This window comes from Macaca thibetana, chromosome 20, assembly GCF_024542745.1.
Source record: "Macaca thibetana thibetana isolate TM-01 chromosome 20, ASM2454274v1, whole genome shotgun sequence".
NCBI classification, from domain to species: Eukaryota; Metazoa; Chordata; class Mammalia; order Primates; family Cercopithecidae; genus Macaca; species Macaca thibetana.
Genome location: NC_065597.1, coordinates 34,225,770 through 34,243,580, shown reverse-complemented (window position 1 = coordinate 34,243,580; position 17,811 = coordinate 34,225,770). Strand labels below are relative to the sequence as shown.

Genomic DNA, 17,811 nt, shown 5'->3' with positions numbered 1-17,811 from the left:
GCCATTTCGCACAGCCCAAAGGTTAGTAATTTAAATTCTCCTCTGGATTTTGATGTGGCGAATGTTTACTGAGCACTCAGCCACGTGCCAGCCATGGGTGGAAGCGCTTAGCATTCGTTTAGTCCTCACAACTCCATGGATAGATACTGCTATCACGTCCATTCTGCAGATGAGCAGACTGAGGCTAAGGGAGATAAACCAGCCGGTCAGTGGAGCTGGAGGCCGACCCCAAGGCTCATCACGCCTCTGCTGCCTGCTCTGTGGACTGTTTGTTTTCTAAATAAATCTAAGGCCCTGGTACCCAGTAGTTGCTGTGCAAATATCAGGTTAGTGGATGCATACATGAATTAGTGAAAAATGGCCCAAGTGAAATAACCTGTGAGTAGGAAGAGATTTTAGAGACCATTTAGACCTCCCTGTAGATGTGGCAAGTGTCTTATCTGCAATGCCCTAGCTGAACAACTCCTTGGCTTCCCTCTGAGACAGGTAGCTCACCCCCTGACCTTGTGGACGGCACCAGCTCTCAGAGGGAGCAGGGAGGCTGAGCCTGCAGCTCTGCTGGAGCACAAGACATCAGAGTTGGGGACCCTTCCTGCCCCTCCACACCTCCTAAGTGCCCCAAGAGGGAAGGAGTCTGCATTTCCTGAGGCCCTCCACTGAGGGGGGGTGAGGGGTGTGCAGGCTGAGACTGGCTCGATAAGGGGCCTGGAGTCCTGGTGGGAGTTCTGGAGTCAGACTGCCTGGGTGGAACCTCCGTTGTGTTCCTGAACCCCCTGTGCCCTATCTGTAAAATCCACATTATAAAGTGGCTCCCTGAGGTCAGGAGTTCGAGACCAGCCTGGCCAACGTTGTGAAACCCCATCTCTACTAAAAATACAAAAAGTAGCCAAGTGTGGTGACACATGCCTATAATCCCAGCTACTTGGGAGGATGAGGCAGGAGAATTGCTTGAACCCAGGAGGCAGAGGCTGCAGTGAGCCAAGATCGCATCACTGCACTCCAGCCTAGGGGACAAAGTGAGACCCCATCTCAAAAAAAAAAAAAAAAAAAAAGTTGTAAAGTGGCTTCGGCCTCTTGGGGTATGGTGAGGAGTCCGTGGGCTGATCCCTGTAATGGGCCTAGCACAGTGCCTGGTTGCCAGGATTACATAATAGCTTTATTATTATCATCTATGGCCACCAGACATAGAACTGGACACTCTGGCTCTACCCCTTCATCCCAGGGGTGCTGGGCTAGGTCCTGGATTGGTGGTGGGGAAAGAGTCCCAGAGACAAAGCCCTCACCTCACAAATGCTCCCTAGGTACCTGCTGAAGCAATTTCCTGACGCTGTCTCTTTTCTTCCCTTTATTTTTATTTTATTTTATTTTATTTTATTTATTTATTTGAGACAGAGTTTCACTCTCGTTGCCCAGGCTGCAGTGCAATGGCACAATCTCAGCTCACTGCAACCTCCGCCTCCTGGGTTCAAGCGATTCTCCTCCCTCAGCCTCCAGAGTAGCTGAGATTACAGGCACGCGCCACCACCCCTCCTACTTTTGTATCCTTAGTAGAGACAGAGTTCACCATGTTGGTCAGGCTGGTCTCGAGCTCCCGACCTCAGGTGATCCACTCGCCTCGGCCTCCCAAAGTGCTGGGATTACAGGCGTGAGCCACTGCGCCTGGCTTCTTCCCTTTACTTTTAGAAGGCAGACAAGGCAAAGGCATGTGCCCTCATTTACTAGATGATCTGAGGCACAGAGAGGTTAAGAAACCTCCCCAGATGCACCTAGCAAGTGAAGGTCCCAGCCCAGGGTCTCAGGCCCAGCCCCTGCTGCTCTATCACAAGCCAGGGGCCCTGAGGCCAGAGGGCATGGGGGATGGAGCATGGGTGTCAGGGGTGGAGGAGTTGCCAGCGGATAGGCAGGAAGTCACTGGGACTCCCCTGGTGTTCTTATCGGGGTAGGTGGCATCTCTGGGGCTGTGGGGAAACCCTGGAGCCTAGAGGTCAGGCTGTCATCCCGCAGATCCCCCTTTCTCTGATACTCCACCTCCCTTCTGGTACCCCAACCCTGTCTGTACTCAAGCAGGAGACTCGTAGGGCAGAGCAGGCCTGCAGGCCCATGGTGCAGCAAAGGTGGCATCGGCTGTTGGGAATTTGCCATGGGGAACAGGGGCAAGAGGGAGCTGGGACTAGGAATGCCAGTGGGGTCTGGGCTGGTCTCCAGGAATGGATATGGGCTGTGGCCAGCAGATACCCCTTCTTTACCACCTTGGGGAGTCAGAGAGGGCTCCAGTCCAGACCTGGCTCCACCAGACCTGGATTCATCTCTGCTCCCATCTGACCATCTGTCCACCCATCCCTGTTTCACCTCTTGCGTCTCACCTCTACCTCAGCTCCTTTTTTCAGCCGTGGAATCGAGCTGGCCTCCTCCTCCTTGCTTCTTAAACACCAAGCCCGGGCCTCGAGGGATGTCCCAAAGGCCACTTTCCTCACCATATTCAGTCCTCATGTTTCACTTCCCAGAGAGCATCTAAGCTGCCCCACCCCACCTCCATCACTCTTTCCCCTTTCCTGGCTTAATTTTGCTCCATAAGTCTTACCACTGGATTTATTTGTTTATTTATTTGAGACGGAGTCTCACTCTGTCACCCAAGCTGGAGTACAGTGTCACAATCTCGGCTCACTGCAACCTCCTCCTCCCGGGCTCAAGCAATTCTCCTGCCTCAGCCACCTGAGTAGCTGGGACTACAGGTGTGTGCCACCATGCCTGGCTAATTTTTGGTATTTTTAGTAGAGACAGGGTTTCACCATGTTGGCCAGGCTGGTCTCGAACTCCTGATCTCAGGTGATCCGTCTGCCTCAGCCTCCCAAAGTGCTGGGATTATAGGTGTGAGCCACTGCACCCCACTGCCACTGGATATATTTAATACTTATTTGCTTATTCATTTCTTGTATCTCTGCCCACAGTTCTGAGGGCAGAGGTTTCTGTGTTTTCTTGGCTGCAGGATCCCCCATGCCTGGCACAGGGCCTGGTGCACAGCAGGCCCTCAATAGACACTCGCGGAAGGCATGGTTCATCCCCTGCCTGTCCGCACTTCCATCCATCCACTGTCTGTGCTTTCTTCCCCATCAATCACCCAGAATTTCTCAATCCCAGGCCCTGTGCTGGTTCTCAGGTTTGGTGCGCTAGCAGGGCACACAGATCAGGAAGGAAAGAATTCCCACACTTAGGGGTTGGTCCCAGTCGGGGGGGAGCCTGGGGGACTGTGGGAGAAGCAGTGGGGTGAGGGGAGGTGAGGGAAGGTTCCTAGGGTGCATTTACGTGCATGCAGCACCTCGCACCAGCTGTGACCCACAGTGGCACCTGACAGAGACTTTGTAGAATAAATCAGCCATTGCCCAGATGGCTTCTAGAAGGGGTGGTGGGGCTCAGACGGTGTTCTCAATGTTGGGGATGTGACATAGGAATCAGAAAGCATCTGGAGGAGGGGTGCCTGGGTGTGAGAACTTGAGAAACTTCCCCTGGAGAATTGCCGGACTGAGACAAGGAGTGAAGGGTGGGGCAGGGGCCAGGGAGGCAGGGTTAGGGGTGAGTGGGCCAGGGCTGCCTGGAGGACTCCACTCAGCACCCTCCCAGGACACCTGGAGGAGTGGCCGCTGAGCTCTTTCCAGGAAGAGGCTTCCATCCCTGCCCCTTTTTCTACCTCAGTTCTCCCTTTGTCCGGTGTCCTGCAGGAGCCTGGACACTCAGAGAGCAGAACGAGTAGGACTCCCCATCCCCCTCACTTCCCGCCTCCTGACCCCACCAGCTGCTGGCCGGGGCCTGTTTTTATTACAGGCAGGTGAGTCTGGGCCCAGGATTCCAGGCGGGGCCTGGACTGAGGGAGGAGGCAGGAAGAAACTCACAAAGAGTTGGCAGATTACGGATGGAGGGCAGCATCTCCCAACAGCCTGGGCGGCCGCTGAGACCCTAAAACAACCAAGGACTCCCCCAGGCTCATCCAGCAGCCTCTGCTTCCCAGGAAAGAGGCGCTGAAGTCCATGGAGAGGTGAGGGGTGGGGGGCTCAGCACCTACGGGCCGGGTTGGCCCCTGCAAGGACACCTGGGAACAAGAGAGGGTGGCAGCTGCAATGGCTGTGGGGCAGCCGGAAATGGAGCGAGACAGGCAGGCGGAGCCTCACCTGGGGCTGCCCGCCAGCCCAGACAAGCTCAGACTGGGTGCCTGTGGCCCTGGGAGGAGGTGGAAGGGGAGGAGCAGGCCACACAGACATAGGCCGGTGAGGGACCTGCCCAGACCTGGAGGTAAGAGATGGGTGGGGGACAGGGGTGGGAAAGATAAGTGGGGTGCCGCTGCCAGCCTGTCCCCTTGACCTTGGCCATCCCTCAGGTCTAGTTCAATGCCCTGAGGGTCCCGATGTGTGTGGCCTGGCCCTTGGCCTGTTCAGGGTACTGGGCGTCTCTCAGCGGAGGCCCTGGCTGTTCTGGGGTTACCCCTTGCAGTGCACAGCGTGGCCGGGCATGCTGGCATGGTGGTCATCCTGGCACCGGGAAGCTGGCAGGTGTGAGGTGTGTTCCCGGTGTCCAGAGGAGGACACTGCAGGACGCAGGGCAAGGGTGACGCTGTGGAGCCTGAGTGTGGACGGGAGGCGGGCGGCAGGACCTGAAGCCTCCTGCCTGCTTTCTGCAGCGCCCTGAGCAGCTTCCTGTTGGGATCCCACGGAAACTGGTTTGGGAGCAGGTTGGCCGAGGTTGTTTGACTTTTGACGGGTGAAGAAGGCAGCCTCCCCTGGCGAGCCAAGTGGAAGGAACGGGGTACAGGCCTGGGGGCGTGCCTGGCCAGTGGCCAGCAGAGGGTCCCCCTGCTCCCCCCAGTTCCCTGCACCCAGCAGCACAGCCCTCCCTGCCCTGGCTGCAAGAGGCAGGAGAACTTCAAACGGTCCCTCCCTCCACCGGCTGCTTGTCTCTTCTGGGCCAGGCCCCTCAATGGTGGCTGAGGACTCTTTGGAACAGGGTACTGTTGTGGAAGAAGGGGCCCGGCCCTGCCACTGCCTCCTGCGGGGCCCTGGGCCAGGCTTCCCTTCCCTCCAGGCCTGTTTCCCTGTCTGTTCCATGAAGGAGAGGCAGGGGCACTGGTCTGTAAACCCATAAGCTGCAGCAGTAGGCCCCTCGCCTGGTCTCACGGGCCACACACGCCAGCCACCAGAGGTGGGTGTCTGGAGTTGCGGGTGGGATGCTGGCACCATGCCTTCTCTACCAACTTGGCTCCCTGGGGCGTGTGGGCAGCAAATGGGCCCCCCGCATTCCCTCTGTTAATTAGGCAGCAACTGCTAATGAGTGGCTATCATCATTGCTCCATTACGCCTTCTGAGCCATCTGTGCCCCAGCACTTAGGGGGAGACCCCAGGGGCTCCTGGCTGCTGGGCAGAGGCACATGCAGAAGGCGGCATTTCTGGGATGTGTTGGGGGACTGGGCGCTCCGTGGGCTTTCCACAAAGTAGTTTCAACTTCTGCTCTTCATTTTACCAAGAGAGAAGTGGTGGCAGTCCTGGTGTCCAGGTGAGGAAACAGTGGCGCCCTGTTTATGATTCTCCCAGTGGGAGGTCTCTTGTAGCCAATACCTTAACACATTCTGTGCTGGGCACTGATGGGGTGTGTGTATGTGTGTAGGGAGTGGGGTGGAGGTGGGGTGCACAGGGAGATCAAAGCTGACATCCGGGGACACTGTGGCATCGAGTGAGATGATACACAGTCCTCTCGAGATGGACCAAGTCCTGCCATCTTTGCACACTGCCGTGCCGCCTTGTGGGTAGTCACTAAACCTCTCTGGGCCTCATTTGGCTCCCTTGGCACAGGAGCGATGATGCCTCACTGCCTGACCAGAGGCACCTGACCCAGGTCTGGCATCCGAGCAGCTGCTACTCAGACCTCACAGGCCAGGGCCAAGGATGCTGCTGATGCAAGAGGCACAATTTTAGAGGCAAGAGCAGCAACTGGGATGGTCTTGAGGTAAGGGGTCTTGCTGGTGACCCCATGCCAAGGCTGGGACCCCTAGTTCAGGAAGGGAGGCTTCTACAGAGGAGTCAGAAGCCTCTCCTGTTGCCCTCTCCACTGGGGGAATTTGGATTTTAAAAGAGAACCCAAGCTGGGCGTGGTGGCCCACCTGTAATCCCAGCTCCTCGTGAGGCTGAGGTGGGAGGATCATGTGAGCCCAGGCGTTTGAGGCTGCAGGGAGCTCTGATTGCACCACTGCACTCCAGCCTGGGCGACAGAGCAGGATCCTGTCTCAAAAAAAAAAAGAGAGTGGGGAGTTCATGCTAAACCAAACATACAGCAGTGGCAGTGACAGGTTCTCCAAGATAGACGGATATCCCCGTTTTACACATGAGAATGCTGAGGCACAGAAAGGTCAAATTTGATGCAAAATCTCACGGTTGGCTATTCGGAGGGCTTTAGGGTGACGCTGGTGGCATCTAGGTGGAGTGATGGGCAGTTTGGAGCCTCCCAACCACTGGCGCTCCTCCAGACAAGGCTGCTTCTAGCTGGGCGCCGGGCAGGGATCCTCCCAGGAGCCACACTCAGAGGAGGGGCTGTGCTTCTGGCTCCAATCCCCTGAGCTGCAGAGGGCACCGTGACATCCAGGGATGTGTAGAGTCTCACCCAAGAAACCAGACTTCTGGACGCCCAGCCGTGCACACTGCAAGAGGGGCCCAGGCTGGCAGGCATATGACTGGGTGAGGAAAGGGCCTGATAGAGGTGGCCCAGCCTTGCTCTGGGCTCAGGGCCTTCTGAAGGCTGGGAGCAGGGGTATGGCCAGAATGACCTATTCTGGATGGATCCAACCTTCCTGCCAAGTGCTCTTGGGAGGTAGGCAAAAGGTCAGACATTCCGTCATGCTTAGGGAGAGGGGGTGGCCATGCTGCCTACCTTCTATCTCGGGCAGCGGGGCACCCAGGCGTGCCTTCCCCGCTGGGGAGGTCAGCAGACGGGGGTGGGCCTTGGAGGCCCAGCCAGCCTGAACCCTAAGGAACTGCATTCTGCAGTGGCCCCTCCCCGGCAGGGCAGGGACAGGGTGACCCTGGGGGAGGGAGAACGTCTGCCTGCATCGGGCTCAAGGCCATTTTTTGTTGGCAGGTGGTCAAGATGCCATTGGAACCAAGAAGCGGGTATGGAGGGAAAAGCAGGACTGAAATAAGGCAGCTGTAACCCTGCGTGACCTGTCAGCCCCTTTCCCTCTCTGAGTCTCAGTCTTCTCCTCTCACAAATGGGGAAATCCTCCTTGACAGAGTTGTGGGGAAAAATGCAAGTCACCTGCCTAGCACAGTATAAGTGTTCAACAGAGGTCCACCTGCTCCAAGTCTGGAACTTTCGGGGGGTGGGGTGGATAGAGGCCAGTGCTGCAGCCAGGTGTGGACACAGGAGCCTGACTGGCATCCGGGCAGTGCCTCCTCCCTGACCACAAGCTCCAGCGCTTTTGAAACCAGATGCAGGTTAAACATGGGCAGGGCACCTGCCCAGGCTCCACTCACCAAGGGAGCCAGCTAGATGGAGTCTGTCCTTGGAACTCCAAATAAGGTATCAGAAAATAGGCTTGGACCTGGGCACGCTCGCCCCTCCTGTGTGCCTAGCCTTTCATTCTATCATCTGAACTGGCACCGACCTCTTGCATCCCAAGGCTAGACCTGAAGCGCCATTAGATTTGTCCCATTTTAGCGGTGAGGATGACCTTGCTTCCCCCGCATCTCGGCTAGGCCAGGCTCCCTGCTTTTTCCCTGACTGGGGGATGGGCAGTGCGTGGGGGAGGCAGGCCTAGGGAACCAGACACACAGCTCCCTTTGTGAAGGAGGCTGAGTCACATGTGCAACGCAATCCCTGTCGGGCCCTGGGGCGGGTGTGATGGGAGATGGCGTTATCATGGGACTGTGGGTACCCCCACGCCTGTGTCCCGGAGGCTTTCCCACAGGAGATAGCAGGGAGATGGCTGGGAACACTGGCCGCCAAACACACGGTCTGAGCTCAGGTCCTGACTCTGTTGCCGACTTGCTGCAAAGCTTTGGGAAGGTCCTCTGTCAGCCTCAGTTTTCATCTCTGTGAAATGGGAATGATCATCACTGTTTTGTGGAGGAGGTAGTAGATGTGAAAGGGTTCTGCAAACTGCAAATGGTGGAGTGCCGGGCCTTTGGCATTCATGTGGGCTTTATGATGATAATAATGATGTTGGCAAAGATTTATTGAGCACCTACTGTATGCCAGGCATTGTGCTCAATGATTTACATAGTCACTCCGCTTGCAAGGGGAGAAGCCTGGATGTGAACAGCTCTTGTCTAAAAATACCCACCTCTGAGGCTGGGTGCAGTGTCTCATACCTGTAATCCTAGCACTTTGGGAGGCCAAGGTGGGAGGATTGCTTGAGCCCAGGAGTTCAAGACTAGCGTGGGCAACATAGCAAGACCCTGTCTCTCCAAAAAATACAAAAGTTAGCCTGGTGTGGTGGGACATGCCTATAGTCCCAGCTACTTGGGAAGTTGAGGTGGGAGGATCGTTTCAGCCCAGGAGATTAAGGCTGTAGAGAGCTATGATTGCATCACTACATTCCAGCAAGGGCAACAGAGCGAGACCCTGTCTCGAAAACAAACAAAAAACCCACTTCTGAGCTGGCAGTGGTTGCTCATGGCCATTTGCACAGGTAGGGACAGCTTTTCACTGTTTGCTATGCTGGTTCCCACTAAATGCTGCGGCTCTGGCTGGAGGGTTAGAGGTAGAACAAGGGGCTGAAGACCTCCTCCTAACCCTCCCAGCCTCCTCATGTCTTCCAACTCCCCGAGGCCTTAGTCACAGCAGACAATAAGGATGCCCTAACCTCTTATCCCTGTCCTGAGGCCGTCATGTTCTTGGAGATCTCCTACCTCCCTGGCAGCCCCCTCTCTGCCTCCTTTGCAGGCCACTCTGAATAACAGTGTCCTGGCCAATGCATCAGGGTGCCCATTGTCTGCCAGGCCTGGGCTGCAAGATTTACGCATGTGGCCTCATTTAACTGCCCCAATAGGAGGTGCTATTTTGGTCCCCACTTGGCAGGCGAGGAGATAAACGGATGGAGAGATGCTTGCCCAAGTCATCCAGCTGGCCGGCTGGGAGTAGAGGCCAGCTGGCCTGAACCCAGAGTCTGTGATCAGAGACTCTGGGCTCAGAGAGGGGGCAGCACCATTGCCCCCTCTCCTCTGTCCCTCAAATGAAGGGCTTCCTGCACCTTCAGCTTTCTGCTCTGTTATAGAAAGGCTTGGGTACCTCCCTGTACCTCGATTCCCCTTCTGTAAAGTGCGGATAGACTGTTGTGAAAACCGAAGGAGAAGATGAAGTGCCTAACAGGGGCCGGATCCCTGGTGTCCTGTGTTTGGTTACAACCCACACACCTGGAGGCCCAGCCAGGTCCAAGCTGTGCGATCTTGGCTAAGTTACTTCATGTCTCTGACCATCTCTAACATACAAGTGGTACCCAGCCCACAGGGTTGTGTGGATAAAATGAGAATGATCTCCATAAGCAGAGCATCTGACACCATAAAACCTCCAGACATAGCAGGTTACTATTAGTCCTGTTATCAGCACTCATAACAGACAGTGTTGTGTTTAATAATTCATTGAATTTCTCCCCGTTTACTCCCAGAGCCCCCCTGGATGCTGAATACCAACTCTGGGTATCACTGTGATGAGAGCCAGGCTTGTCTCCCTAGCTAGGCTCAGAGCTGGGGGCCTGCTTCCTCACCTGCCTGCCCCTAGCTCCTAGGAGGTCTCTGCAAAGCCGGACGGTGAGACAGGCAGGCAGAGCTGGGCAGCCAACTCCTGCCCAGCCAGGCGGCCCGATAGGCCTCTCCTATGTGGCCAGAGTGGCAGCTGGCTCTGCACTGTCTTCAGCCATCTGCAGAGAGAGTGGTGCCTGCAACTCTCCATCTGTGCTCTTCTGGTTGGCACCCTCTGTGGGGTGTGTGTGTGGTGGTGGAGGAGGGGGACAGCTGCCCTGTGGGCCTGGTCCCTGGGGAACAGCTGAGGCTGCCCCGGTTACCAATTGATCAGGCCCTGAAGGACTGACCTTGGGGAAACTGAGGCAGAGGTGGTGGTATGTCAGGGACTCCGCATCCTCCGCTGGATAACTCATTTGCCCTCCCTTGTTAGTAGGCCCCCCAGTTTAGGCTGGTCCCGGCTGCTTTGGCAATAAGGGAGCTCCCACTGTAGCCCTGGGAGGGAGCAGAGGGTCTGACATGGGCCCAGTGCCCACTGTGCCTCCCTGCCCCAGGCATTGGCCCACAGCCTGGACTGGGGGCTGTGAATGTGGGGAGCACAGTACTATTTTCTAGAAGCTCTCACCTTGTGGCCTCCCTGCACCCCACGGGGTGGCTTTGTGGCCCTTCCTTTCTGCAGCTTGATTTCAGGCAGGTAGGTGAGGAGTGCAGTTCACCTGCGGCAGCCCCGGCTCCTAGGCTGCCTGAGACGTTCCATTCATTCTTCTTCCACGTGGCATCAGGAAGCTTTTCCAGGCCCCCTCGTTTAGAAGGCAGATCTCTGCCGGAGAGAAGGAATCTCAAGTTCCCCAAGCATCCACGTGTCCAGGCCCCAGGCCGAGGCCTGGGGAGCTGGATTGCTGAGTGGTTAGGAGCCAGACCTCCTGTGCCCCCGCCATCCCAACTCGGGCACCTCCCTGCTGTGTGATCTTGGGCAGGTTCATTCCCATCTCTGAGCTGCATGTCTCTGCCTTAAGTTCCCTCTTCTTCATCACCACATTCACAGGGAGTATTTATTGAGGGCTTGGCAAGTACCGGGCGGCGGCGCTGGTCTGAGCAGCAGGTTTGACTTCCCTCCACTGCCAGGGGCGCTCTGGAGCTGGAATGCAGACGGTGATCAGCGAGTGTAATTACTGTTGTTGTCACCACTCACCCTTCTGACACTGTAAAATCCTCCCAGCATGTCTGACTGAGGAATCATCTATCCTCATTGCTGGGAGGAGGGCAGACGGGAGCCTCTGCAGGGAGTGTGAGTTATCCAGAGCCTCTTGACTTGAGAAGGGCCCTGAACCCCAACAGCGGGAGGCGCTGCTGACAGAGGAATGACCAGAAAGGGGATGGGGCATGGCCTATTTCCACTCTCTGAGCTTTTGGGGCCATTGGGAATGGCTCTTCACCCAGGCCTCGGTTTCCCCTTTGGCTCAGCAGATGGATTAAAGGAGGCTGTTTCTAGAAGCCCCTGGGAACTCAGAATCCAAAATGACTTGGGATATTGAAACTGCGGGTGCTTGAGGAGCACTGAGAGGGGAGACGGGTCACCCCCTAGAGGGGACGCGGGTCAGCCGGTCCGTCGTGCGTGGCCTGGCTGGCCTCCTGCCTGGCTGCCTGTCACCCACTCCCTCCTGACTGCCTTCCGCTCTGCCGGTCAGCACTGGCTCCCGTCGGCTGCCAAGGAGGCTGGACTCTCCTTCAGGAAAGGGTAGTTGTCGCCCTGACTTGGGGGGTGGGTGGACAGCATCCAGGACCCTGTTGCCGTGGCAACCCTGGCCTCTCTGTGGGAACTTTGGGGATACTGGCCCTGGGAAGCCACAGATGGAGGCTGAGGAAGCAGAGTGATCCCCGGCCCCTGCCTGTCCCTGAAGTCTGTCTGCCTGGATGAGGGGTGAGGCTGAGGTGCCCCCTTGCCCGGCGCTGAGTCATGGGCATCCCCCAGGGTCACTGCCTCAGCGCTCTCAGCCCTGCCCCCTCCTGGTCTCCCTCTGAGAAATCCATGACTCACGTATATATCGTCCGTCATCCCCAGTCGAGCTCAGGGAGGAGGGAGGAGCCCAGCTGGGGCAGGAGGGGGGTGTCTCCCCACCAAACACACCCGGTCCCTCCCTCTCCACACTAGCTGCCTGCCCTGCCCTGCCGTAGGAGATGGGCTGGGAGCCTCCCACACTCTCCAGCTCACTCGGCAGGCAGCGGGGACCAGGGCTGGCAGGTTAAGCCTCTGGGGGTGGATCCTGAAAGGTGGTCCAGCCGCCTGGCCCTGCGTGGGACCTTCCACCTGGCAGCAGGTACCCAAACATGGGCTGGACAGCAGGTGGGAAGAGGAATAGCGTGTGAGTGTGAGTGTGGGTGTGTGCATCCATGCACGGGTGGCTGTTGGGCAGTGGGTAGGGGTGGTGGGGAAATGGGGAAATGGGGGGGGGTCTTGGTATCTTGCTGGGATCTAGCCCAGATCAGCATGGCTGTGGGGGGTCTCTAGAGTCGGGGTGGACCCACAGGGAGATGCCTGGGAAAGGGCTGGGGCCAAGGGGGAGCGGCACGTCCCAGGGCTCCCAGGCATTTCGTAGCAGGGGAAACTCAGAGTGGTGTAGTCACTGGGCCCAGCAAGCTGGGGTCTGCTCTCTGGGCTGTGAGATCAGTGCTCCCACCACACAGGTGGGAGAACCAAGGCTCTGGGAGGGCAGGTGGCTTGCCCAGGGTCACCTAGCACATCCAGGGATAGAAAGCCGGGGCCCGGGCTCAGGGAGGAGGGGGCACTTGAGGGGACTCCTGAGGGCAGCTTTCCTGCAGCTGCCCCTGGGGCTGGGTCCGGGGTCCCCACTAAGCTAGGGACAGCTGTGCTCTTCATCACCAAGGCCAGCTTTGGGAGGAGGTGGCCCCGCAGGGTCTCTGAACATGGGGCACCTGGGTGAGAGTCCTGGAACTGGTGACACGCAGACGGGAAGCGCAGGCTGCGGGCTGAACACCCTGTCGGTTGCCACCAGACCTCAGGGCTCTGGCTGCCTGGGACTGATAGGACTTCCCACCCTGGTCCCCGCGGGGGCTGGGGGTGTGTAGGAAACCGATGGTTCCTGTCCTCCCCCGTTCCCAACTCACCTCCGCTGTGTGGTAGAGTTGGGGGGTCTCCCAGCGCCCCACCAGGAGGGGCTTGGTGCTCATTTTACTGAGTGGGGAGGAGGGGATGGGCCAAGGCAGGGCCGTCCCACTCCCCACCAATGTGGAGCAACTGTGGCCTGGAGTCCATGGGCTGGGTAGAAATAGCCTTTGTGGCTCCTTCAGCGGACCAAGGAAGTTATTTATAGAAGCATTTATTGAGCGCTTACTGTGCGCTCTGTACTCTGTTGGGGACATGGCCGTGAGCAAGGCGAATAAGGTATCTCAGAGCTCGTGAGTGGCCCAGACCCCAGAGCCAAGACCCCTGCCCCTCCCAGAGGGTAACCCCAGGCAGCCCGTTGGCTCCTTGGGGTCAGAGGCTGTGTGAGAAGGAGCATATCTGGGCTTTAATAACCATGGGCTGCCAAGTTGGCTCCCCAGAGCCCAGGGGTCCTGGTGGGCTCTTGTCTGCCAATGTCCAGGTATGGAATGAGCTCTTAGGGCCAGACCTGACCCCTTCTTTGCTGCAGGGACCCGAGATATGGAGCCACCTTGGTCACGGCATCACTGTGGCCTCCTTGCCCTTCCTCTCCTCTGGCCTCAGGAACTCAGCTGTTAAATGGGTATGTAGGGGTGATCACAGCTGCCCTGGCCCCCGGCTCTGATAGTGCTGGGTGATGGAGAACACAGCTCCAGGTGTGATCTGTGAGGGACAGGCTGTGTCCCCACCTGGGCCACTGGGCAAGGGCCAGTCAGCCTGGCATGACACTTCCTTTTGTCAGGGATACAAACAAACAAAACCGTTAGGAGGTGAAATGGAGGCATGAGATAAGCTCGCTAACCGGAGGCCCAGAGAAGGGGAAGAGGACCAGGGAGGCTCTGCGGAAGGCACTTAGGCTGAGCTTGGGAGAAGGTGGGAGGGGAAGGAGCTGATATCTGTATGAGCACTGTAGGGGGAGTCCTAGTGGAGGAAACTAAGTAGGAAAACATTTGGGGAATGATACAAGCTGAGGACCATGGGAAGGGTGTTACCGGACCCCTGGCATGGGTCATTTCATGGGACTTGATGAGCCAGGCCAGCAGGTCCCAGTCTGCTCTGTGGGGGGAAGAGAGGCAGGAGGACTCACCAGGTGGGTGCTGTGTGGGGCTGGGGGCCCAGGCTACAAACCCAGCAGGACGGGGAGGGGCAGGATGGGTGTGCAGTGTGAGGTTGGCCAGGCAGTCCCAGTCTCTGGCTGCTGGGTCAAGGCTAAAGCTTGGGGGCAGCTTCACATATGAGGGAGATGAGGTGGAGGTGGCGCCCAGTCGAGGGGAAGGGCAGGAGAGAGGTGGCAGAGCTGCAGCAGGGTTGGTGTAGGGGGTGGCCTCCTGGCAAGGCCCAGCATGACAAAGGCAGGTGCGGGCAGTGGGCAGAACAGCCGTGGAGGTGCCACTGCGGACTGTGCTCCAGCCGGACTGGGATGCGGGTTCCGCCATCCTGTGCAGAAGCTGTGTACAGGTGGGGCCGGGGGCTGTGCTGTCTCAGGGATGCGGGATGGGTTTCCATGTGGTAGGGCTCCCAGGGAGGCCACGGAGGAGGCCTTGGAGAAGTTGGGTGGAAGTCGGGAGGAGAGGGAAGCGTGACAACAGAGCCCCAAACCCCAGCACCACCTCCTCCTCCCAGACCCGAGCCTGAGCAGCGCTCAGCCCCCGTCCCCATGCTGGGGGTGGCCCTGTGGACCCCGCCTTCTGACTCACAGCAGATGGGGGCATCACGTGAGCAAACCCAGCAGTCGGGGGTGATCGGACGCAGCAACCAGGCAGATGGCAAGTGGGGGGCGGGGCGGGCTGGCACAAAGGGGTCTCTCAAACCGGGTGGGGCGGGGCCCTGGCACGGCCTCAGCCTCCCAGGCCTACTTTCTCCTGAGCCGTCACTCGGCTGAGACCCTGCCCCTCCTCCTGTCTCTGGTGCTCCATCTGGGGCGCCTTGAAGCCCCCAGGGGAGCCCTGTAGATTCTGGGCTTAGGCCTGGACTGCTGGGTAGAGGGGCCAAGGGTTGGGGAGGAGGAAGGGACACACATTTTCTGACCACTGCGTAGTGCTAGCCTGCCCTGGCAGGAGGTCAGCTAAGCCCCAAACTCTCCCTGATTCCCTGATGGCTGAGCCTGGATGGGAGCAATCCTGGACCTTCCCCGACATCAGACTCTACCAGGCCTTGGGCTCAGTGCCTTGCACACGACACCCACTTTTCAGATGAGGACACTGAGGCAAGGGAGGCTTACCCAGTGAGCAAACCCACATCTTTGGGGGTCCAGAATGTGGGCTCTTGTGTCTTGGTGGAGAGGAGGCTCCTCAGCCAGCCGGGCACATGTCTTGAACCCCGCCCTTGCCACTGCCAAATCCGCACACCTGTAGGGACACCCTTACAGACAGCAGGGTGGCTTGCCCAGGGAGAATCTTGGCTTTGTTTCTCTCTGGTTGTGTGAACGTGGGCCTGTGCCTCAGTTTCCTCATCTGTAAACTGTGGATTACAATCACATCTACTTCCGAGGCTGTTACGAGCATGAAGAGAGTTGATATAGGACAGCATATGGGACAGTGCATTTCCCATACGTGGGAACGTTAAGCCTTTTTTATTACCTCTCCCATTCAACAGATGGGTGTACTGAGGCCCAGAGATAAGCTGTAATAACTGCGAGCACTTCTCCCTGCCCCCGCTACTACTGGGAGAGCTGTGGCCACCTGGACACCAGTGGCGCTCACTCACCCACCCCTAGCCTGACTCGTGCTTTGGTGAGGAGGCCAGTGTGGTGGGCGTCGGGCTCCCAAGCTGGCGCCTGCACAGGCTCAGGCAGTTTGTGGTATGCTTGGCAGTTCCAGGCAGAGATAAAAGCTCAGCCCTGGAGGAGCTGGCATGCTTCCGGGCACCAGTGGACAGGCCTCTCTGCATTAGTGGGAGATGGCCTGGCGGTGGGGAGACGGCCTCACTGTCCAAGAGCCAGCCCAACCCTGGTGGCCTGAAAAGTTCTGCGGTGAATGGCTCTGGTTTGGCTTCCCAGACTCAGGGCTACTTACACCAACTCCAAAACAAGAAACAGTGAGATGGAGAGCCGCCTCTGCCACCTCCCAGGCCCTCTCCCCTCCCGTTCCCAGGTCTCTGTCTTCCTCCTAGTACCCCAGCCTGGATGCTGAAGGCCCACGGAGGAAAACTGACTTTTGAGAGGAGCTGTGGAGGCTTGCATTCCACTGTCAAAGATGAAAGCTTCTCTGGACCTGTTTCCCTGCCTGTAAATGGAGATAACAATACACCCCTTTGCAGGGTTGCTGTGGAATTTGGGGCAACAAATGGCTGCAAAGTATGTACCTAGCACAGTGCATGACTTCAAGAGGTCCTCCCTAAACCTCAGCTCAAGGTTTAATCTTCCAGGTCATGGGGTCGTTGAGTTAGGCTCATTAATCTTTGAAAAATGATTTAGAGTAAGCGGCTGAATTTCTCAAAACTTCATTACTTGGGCTGTGAAAGTCTCTGATATCTAAATGCGGCCCTGTGGAGATGAACTGGGACAGCCACATGTTGTAGGGGCTCATGAGATGTAGACCCTGTCCCCAGCTGGCCCAGAACTTTGCTTTTCCATCCTCCAGCCAGGCTGACCCTAGGAGAGGCAGCACGAGGTGGGCTGTTAGGGGTGTGGGCCCTGGGGCTGCCTAATTCTGTCCCAGCTTCACTGGCTGTGTGACCTGGGACAGGTATATTAACTTCTCTGTGCCTCATCTTCCTAATTGTAAACATGAGGATGGTAATGGCACCTTGAGAGGGTTAAGTGAGCCTCTAGATGTTAAGTGCTGAGTGCAGGGCCGGGCACACCTCAAGTGCTGTTGTCATTGCTCCTTCTGGGCCATGACCAAGCCTTGTTCTTAGACACCAATGGAGACTTTATTGGGAACAATGACGCCATCCTCCCAAGATCTTACTGGGAAAACCACCAATCCTGTGACAGCTTCCGCTTTGGACATGCCCATTACTAGGGTCTTGATCTGCTGCCCCGAGGAATTGTCCAGTCTGGGGCTCCTTCATGTTCCTCAAGACCTGAGACCTGACCCAGGGTTTGGAGTGAGTTGATATGACCCTGGGCCGGGGAGCTGGGCTGCAGCCATTACCCACAGAACCGCCGACCTTTCAGTGGACCAGAGGCCATGACACTAGCCCTGGAGAGGAGGCCTGGGTTCTAGTTGAGCTGGTTTCCTGGGACAGAACAGCACTGTGGTCACTTCTCTGGTGGGTGAATTCCTGGGGCCCCTGGGAGCTAGGCTGAGCAGCTGACCCCTTCTGGGTCCTTGGCAGAATCTGGGCCTCAGGGTGTGGCTCTGTGGCTGGCACCTTGGGTCTCGGACCCTGTGGCAGGGGGTCAGACAACTGCCCAGACCCACCTGCTTTGATGGTGACAGATGCTAGGGGTGAGCCCCAGGGGCTGGCGGGGCCCCTGAGTCATGCTGTGCCCTCTGCCCACTGCTCCTCTGCTGGGTCACCATCTGGGCATGGGCCAAACAGTTCAGGGGCGACTCACAGCCCAAACCTCCACCCCTGGGGCATACACTTCACTGCCTACAAAGACCCTCATTCAATCTTGAGTGCTGCTGGCTCTCTAAGACTTGAAACTTTATCCACATTTCACAGATGAGGAATCAGGCCCAAGAGCTCGGAGCAGTCAGTGGTAGCAGGGCCCGAACCCAGTCTCCGGCCTGTTAGCCTGGACTTTTCCCCAGAGTGCCATAGATGGCCATTCCCATGGTAGGTAGTGAGTTCCCCATCTTTGTAGGTGTTCAAGTGTGGCAGGGGAGTTGCAGAGGCAACTTGGGTATTGCATGGGGCTTCTCTTCATGGCACCTTCCAGCCCTGAGCTTTCCCAGCCTTGGGGGAGATGGGCACCCGATTCCCACGTTCCCCCAAGTCGTTATGTCCCTAAGCAGCACATGGGTCATTCTAGCTGTATCAGGC

The 17,811-nt window shown here is 57.6% G+C and overlaps 2 protein-coding genes across 2 annotated transcripts in view; one reads left to right on the top strand and one right to left on the bottom strand.

Moving 5' to 3' along the window:
* CIAPIN1 (cytokine induced apoptosis inhibitor 1) overlaps positions 1-17,811 on the bottom strand; it is a 321,083-nt gene that overhangs the window by 191,743 nt on the left and 111,529 nt on the right. The gene's annotated exons all lie outside the window — the stretch shown is intronic.
* The window catches only part of ADGRG1 (adhesion G protein-coupled receptor G1), a 45,666-nt gene continuing 39,516 nt past the window's right edge, over positions 11,662-17,811 (top strand). The window contains exon 1 of the mRNA XM_050773177.1: positions 11,662-12,031. The gene's annotated coding sequence lies outside the window, so the exon portion shown is untranslated. The remainder of the gene's footprint in view (positions 12,032-17,811) is intronic.